Source organism: Mya arenaria, chromosome 16, assembly GCF_026914265.1.
Source record: "Mya arenaria isolate MELC-2E11 chromosome 16, ASM2691426v1".
Lineage (NCBI taxonomy): Eukaryota > Metazoa > Mollusca > Bivalvia > Myida > Myidae > Mya > Mya arenaria.
The window spans coordinates 1,026,586-1,034,624 of NC_069137.1; positions in this window are offsets into that span (position 1 = coordinate 1,026,586).

The following is an 8,039-nucleotide window of genomic DNA, read 5'->3' on the forward strand; positions in this document are numbered from 1 at the left end:
TGTTGGATGCATTTGGTTTAGCGGTCACACCCTGGTAGTAAAAAAAATACGACTTATTTTGTTGGATGCATTTGGTTTAACGGTCATACCCTGGCAGTAAACTAAATACGACATATTTTGTTGGATGCATTTGGTTTAGCGGTCACTCCCTGGTAGTAAACTAAATACGTCTCATTTTGTTGGATGCATTTGGTTTAGCGGTCACACCCTGGTAGTAAACTAAATACGTCTCATTTTGTTGGATGCATTTGGTTTAGCCGTCACACCCTGGTAGTAAACCAAATACGTCTCATTTTGTTGGATGCATTTGGTTTAGCGGTCACTCCCTGGTAGTAAACCAAATACGTCTCATTTTGTTGGATGCATTTGGTTTAACGGTCACTCCCTGGTAGTAAACTAAATACGTCTCATTTTGTTGGATGCATTTGGTTTAGCGGTCACATCCTGGCAGTAAACTAAATACGTCTCATTTTGTTGGATGCATTTGGTTTAGCGGTCACACCCTGGTAGTAAAATATAGACGACATATTTTGTTGGATGCATTTGGTTTAGCGGTCACACCTCGGTAGTAAACTAAATACGACTCATTTTGTTGGATGCATTTGGTTTAGCGGTCACACCTCGGTAGTAAACTAAATACGACTCATTTTGTTGGATGCATTTGGTTTAGCGGTCACACCTCGGTAGTAAACTAAATACGACTCATTTTGTTGGATGCATTTGGTTTAGCGGTCACACCTCGGTAGTAAACTAAATACGACTCATTTTGTTGGATGCATTTGGTTTAGCGGTCACACCTCGGTAGTAAACTAAATACGACTCATTTTGTTGGATGCATTTGGTTTAGCGGTCACACCTCGGTAGTAAACTAAATACGACTCATTTTGTTGGATGCATTTGGTTTAGCGGTAACACCCTGGTAGTAAACCAAATACGACTCATTTTGTTGGATGCATTTGGTTTAGCGGTCACACCTCGGTAGTAAACTAAATACGACTCATTTTGTTGGATGCATTTGGTTTAGCGGTCACACCTCGGTAGTAAACTAAATACGACTCATTTTGTTGGATGCATTTGGTTTAGCGGTCACACCTCGGTAGTAAACTAAATACGACTCATTTTGTTGGATGCATTTGGTTTAGCGGTCACACCTCGGTAGTAAACTAAATACGACTCATTTTGTTGGATGCATTTGGTTTAGCGGTAACACCCTGGTAGTAAAATAAATACGACTCATTTTGTTGGATGCATTTGGTTTAGCGGTCACACCCTGGTAGTAAACCAAATACGACTCATTTTGTTGGATGCATTTGGTTTAGCGGTCACACCTCGGTAGTAAACCAAATACGACTCATTTTGTTGGATGCATTTGGTTTAGCGGTCACACCCTGGTAGTAAACTAAATACGTCTCATTTTGTTGGATGCATTTGGTTTAACGGTCACACCCTGGTAGTAAACTAAATACGACTCATTTTGTTGGATGCATTTGGTTTAGCGGTCACACCTCGGTAGTAAACTAAATACGACTCATTTTGTTGGATGCATTTGGTTTAGCGGTCACACCTCGGTAGTAAACTAAATACGACTCATTTTGTTGGATGCATTTGGTTTAGCGGTCACACCTCGGTAGTAAACTAAATACGACTCATTTTGTTGGATACATTTGGTTTAGCGGTCACACCCTGGTAGTAAACTAAATACGACTCATTTTGTTGGATGCATTTGGTTTAGCGGTCACACCTCGGTAGTAAACTAAATACGACTCATTTTGTTGGATGCATTTGGTTTAGCGGTCACACCCTGGTAGTAAAATAAATACGACTCAGTCATGTTTTAAGTGAAGCGTAGATTAAAAACCCATACCTCAATGTTTTATCCGCGGCAGTGCATTGTTTGTGAAACCAAAGTTCCAGGTAAGGTTTCATATACAACTGAGTATTACTCCATAACAATAACCTTAGTAATAATTCGGGTATTCCACATATAAAATGAGAATCTTGAAACTATAAAATGAGTATTTCAAGTGACTTAAGCTACATGGTTTGGATTTTATTGAGTATCAGCATAAAAACCTAAAGTATTTGCGAATGAATCCATGAGCAAGCATATACTATCTTTAAATGTTTATGTAAATTTGTTTTAAAATTACATGACTATACTCATAAAACGTAGCATGCCGAAAGACTTTCAACGATTAAAACGCTTCCATTATAGCTTAGTTTACGAACATTAGAACCCGATTATTCAAAGCTAAGAAAAAAATCAGAGGATTAATTTGATTTTTAATAAATGGGTAAACTTGAAAATTAAATACAATTCATTACATATAACAGTACCAATAATAGAATGTAGAAACTGTATGTAATCCAACTATGTCATAATCATGGCGATGGCGTTGTCATGTTACCGCCCTTTTCTTCAAATTGATATACAGTCGAAACTCGATGGCTCGATATTCTAGGGACCGGCCAAAGTACTTCGAGCCTCGAGAATATCGAGCCAAGCGGGATTGCTTACAGATTGTTATTTTTTCATTTGTTACATAAAGTCTTATTTACGAAATTTATATGAACAAAGAGTAAATAAAAATCGGTCCTTTTAATTTGGTTCGAGCCAACGAGGATATCGAGCCATGAGATATCGAGCCAACGAGTTTCGACTGTAAATTAGCTTTCAATTTAAATATTCTATAAACATATCAGTGTACGAGGGGTGATCCAGAGTTAACGGGATTGAGTTAAGTTCTTTTTAGTAAAAGTGCGAGGGTAAAGAAATTCGTACAGTTGTATATACAATCTTTACAAGTACTTTTACGAAAGGGTTACATATCAATATAATCGGTTAACATTCAATATCTGAAGAATGGCTCTGGGACCTCAACTTGTAAGAATAATTGGCCATGACAAGAGGATGAACCATTTTAATTTTGATGTCAGTTGGTCAAAGGTCAAGGTCGTGGTGACATTAAACTGAACATCAGATTTCGTTCAAAAACTGCATAATGATTGTATCCAGATATCTAAAAGTTGGATTACCGATGTACTGCATCTGCATGCTTCTATCTGCTTCCTTTCAGTCATATTTCAAGAAGATCATTCCCGTTACCTTGTCAGTAAAATGGGAATGGGTTGTGGAGTGCCCCTCTCCTTCGTGACATGCACCCCTCCCTCCTCGTGACATGCAGTGATCAGGTTTTAGTCATGTGCAGCTAAATCATGATGAAAATTACTGACAGTCTCTATGGGCATTATGTCTCGGTCAAGTTCGATTTCGATCACCTCAGTAACTGCATAGGTATGCACGTCGGTTAATTGCTTGTGCAGAAAATAACATTAAGTAGTATGCACAATCATGATTAAACTTAATGACTGTATTTGTCAGTATAATGCCTTGGTAAATATCGATGATGGGGTAAAACATATTAGTATCTGCAGAGTTACGCCCCTTTTACATTTAAATACACCTCGTTTTCTGCTTGTTTAAAGGTATACTAATCAGACGAAGTTTTCATTTTACAAGAAACTTCTAAACAGTTTATATTAAAGTTGGTATAAATATGATAGGTGTTCAAAATAGGCCACACACTGAATGACTCTTTAAGTGAAATAACTTGTTTGCAGTCGCTGAGTCTATCATTATACTTCACGAGTAACGTTTGTAACGAGATGAAAAAACATACTTTATATCATCATAAATACATCATAAAGGTTTCGCTTTTAGGTAGTTCGTAGTAATTGGTTACTCTTTAAACAAAAGAACCACTTGACACGAATACAATCCTCTTCTCCGATCAGATCAGAAAATTAGCCATAATAGTCTACAATTTCACAGGGACGTAAACAGATGTTGTGGCAGATGTTAATGATTTTCTTATTTTTTTATGATAAATCATTTGAATTAAAAGTTAAGAATAAAGTCCTATATATGGATACGTGTATACATTGCTGGGTATCTACTTATTCCTAAAGCAACATAAGTAAAATATATCTATGATTAAAAAATTGGATGTGAAGTGCGACAAAAGTCTAAATATTTTGAAAGAGAACCTCCTGAAATGAGTTGCCAAACGCCAAGCAGAATAAACACATACAGGTACCTAAAATAACTTTATAACATTATGAAAATATTAACATTATACATGTTTTAGCTTTAATCTCGTGTGTTATTGTGCACAATGTTTTGTTCATTTCAGGAGGTTGACAATCTACCTACTTAAGGAGGCAATTATTGGAAGGGAAATAATTAAGGACTTCGTCTGTTTGACGGCATTGCCGAAATTTTTAGACCATATTGTGATGTTAGATTTTAATGACTGCTAACAACGCTGTTCTTTAAATGATACGCAATTGTTACGAAAACGACTTAGGTACTTGAAGTCGTTCAATAAGCTATTTCCTACGATTTATAACATGTGGTTAATATTCGCACTGTATGACAAGTACTTCTATATACCAAAAGGTTTACATGAACTTTTATTCTTATTGTTACTGTGGTTGTATGTTCCATATCTAATTCAGTCATTATTTTCAACAAGCACTTGACCCTTCTATTTTCCTTAGTAAAGTGAATGACACATGCCGTCAGCTTGTAATGTTTTGTTTTGCCTGTTTTGTTTGTTTCGTTGTACAACGATCGTGATTCGTTTGCTTCGTTGTATAAAGATCGTGTTTTGTTTTTTGTTTTTGTATGCTTCTTTCTACAACGATCGTGTTTTGTTTGTTTCGTTGTACAACGATAGTGTTTTGTTTGTTTCGTTGTACAACAAATGTGTTTTGTTTCTTTGTACAACGATCGTCTTTTGTTTGTTTCGTTGTACAACAATTGTGTTATGTTGTACAACGATTGTTTTTTGCTTGTTTCGTTATACAACGATCGTGTCTTGCTTGTTCCCTTGTACAACGGTCGTGTTATTTTCTCATACAAACCATGACTGATGCTAATGCATTTGCATCGCACCACCTGTAATTCTGAAATATGTTGATGTGACCCGCATCTGGACATAAGAAATATAAAATAATGTCATTTTACTTACCTCTCAAATGTTTAGGATTATGGCATTCTTTCATGCTTTTGGTGCATTTGCACAACTTCATACATTTTGACTACATAAAGTAAGCAGCCTTATGCATAATTCTGTGCATATTTTACGAATTTGATTGGGATGCCGCGAATTTGTATAGTATGTAAAAGTTAATGCCATTTATTTCATGTACTCACGATTTAAGGTAAATTATTCCATTAAATTAATGAAAACAACGTTAAGACCTGCATAATTGCTAAGTAACTACACTTGATTTCGTGTATAACACTTGTACTCGCGTATTTTTCAGTACAAATTATTGTACACAGTTCCATTTTTGAAGGATGTTTCACAGCTTCCTTCATGCTTGATTGAAAGTTGCTTTGTTGCATCATTTAATCGATTAACATTTATTTGCGAATATTGGTGTCCTGAGTGAGACTTGTTTATTTATATGTTAAATTTTTGTTAGGAAGTCGAGACTTTGTTCACTATACGCTGTTTTTCATATAAATCCAATATGGCCGCCGCTGTTTCTGCTACAGCGGGGTTGGCCGTTTTTTGGCCGTTTATTGGCCGAAAATGGGCCGCTCTGTTTTGACACCGGCCAGAAAACGACCCGGCCAATTTTCGGCCCGGTTTCGTCCAGTTTATGGCCAAATTCCTAAAAATTGCTGGTAGAGGGCATTCTTGTATAGGTTTTCGTTGAGACAGGTCGCATTTTTTGTTTTCTTTGATTATTTTATAAACTTTGATTTTTGGAGAAAATGTTTGACAATTTTACAAAGATTTCATATGAATAACATTTATTCTGCGGCTGTCATTTTATTTTCTACGAAATTGGAACGATTTGGCATTTATTTAGATTTAGAAACTTGATGATTTGAGACTTTCTGAAATTGCTGACACTTTGGTTAATTTGAGACACGCTACCAAAATATTTGAAGAAGTTTTAATTTTATTTCACCTTATAAAATAACTTGAAATGTTCGAGCCGCATTCTTTCTGCAACCTGACGACACCCCTAACAGCTGTGGCGCAACACTATTTCCTTTGCAGTTATTGTGATCGTTTTGTATAATCTTATTTCTGATATACAGATATGTCACATGTAACAAACACTAAGCGCGTCCGCCCCGACCCCCCCCCCCCCCATATCCTCTAAAATCGTCCATGATTATTCTTCATTTTAATATAGGAGAAAAGAGTATTAAAATTCGCCCAAAATGCACCAAGTTTGACTAGAATAGTTTAAAATTATCTTGGGGAAGTACCAAAAATTCACATGCTATGACGTTTTACAATGAGATATCTTTATGCCTGCCATGCAAGGTCGATTTACAATGGGATCCATATATGTCTGCCATGCTACAACAATTTATAGTGGGATCCATATATATGTCTGCCATGCTACAACAATTCATATTGGGATCCCTATATGTCTGCCATGCTACGACGAATTACAGTGGGATCCCTATATGTCTGCCATGTTACGACGATTTACAGTGGGATCCCTATATGTCTGCCATGCTACGACGATTTATAGTGGGATCCCTATATGTCTGCCATGCTACGACGATTTACAGTGGGATCCCTATATGTCTGCCATGCTACGACGATATACATTGGGATCCCTATATGTCTGCCATGCTACGACGATTTGCAATGGGATCTCTATATGTCTGCCATGCTACGACGATTTGCATAGGGATCTATATATATCTGTCATGCACGACTATTTAGTGGGATCCCTATATGTCTGCCATGCTACGACGATATACATTGGGATCCCTATATGTCTGCCATGCTACGACGATTTACAATTGGATCCCTATATGTCTGCCATGCTACGACGATTTACAAAGGGATCCCTATATGTCTGCAATGCTACGACGATTTACAATGGGATTCCTATATGTCTGCCATGCTACGACGATTTACAATAGGATTCCTACATGTTTGCCATGCTATTAAAATTTACAACTGGATCTCTTTCTGTCAACCTTGCTACGTAGATTTACAATGGGATCTATATATGTCTGCCATGCAACGACGATTTACAATGGGATCCCTACATGTCCGCTATGTTACGACGATTTACAATTGGATCGCTATATGTATTTATGCAAGGACGATTTACGAAGGGATCTCTATATGTCTGCCATGCTACGATGATTTACAATGGGATCCCGATATGTCCGCTTTATTACGACGATTTGAAATAGGATCCCTACATGTCTGCTATGCTTCGACGATTTACAAAGGGATCCTTATATGCCTATTATGCTACGACGGTTAACAATGGGATCTATATATATATCTGCCATGTAACGACGATTAACAATGTAATTCCAATATGTCCGCCATGCTACGACGATTTAAGAAGGGATCTCTATGTCTGCCATGTAACGACGATTAACAATGTAATTCCAATATGTCCGCCATGCTACGACGATTTAAGAAGGGATCTCTATGTCTGCCATGCAACGACGATTTAAGAAGGGATCTCTATGTCTGCCATGCTACGACGATTAACAATTTTATTCCAATATGTCCACCATGCTACGACGATTTAAGAAGGGATCTCTATGTCTGCCATGCTACGACGATTTAAGAAGGGATCTCTATGTCTGCCATGCTACGACGATTAACAATTTTATTCCAATATGTCTGCCATGCTACGACGATTTAAGAAGGGATCTCTATGTCTGCCATGCTACGACGATTAACAATTTTATTCCAATATGTCTGCCATGCAACGACGATTAACAATGTTATTCCAATATGTCCACCATGCTACGACGATTTAAGAAGGGATCTCTATGTCTGCCATGCAACGACGATTAACAATGTTATTCCAATATGTCCGCCATGCTACGACGATTTAAGAAGGGATCTCTTTGTCTGCCATGCTACGACGATTAACAATGTTATTCCAATATGTCCGCCATGCTACGACGATTTAAGAAGGGATCTCTATGTCTGCCATGCTACGACGATTAACAATTTTATTCCAAT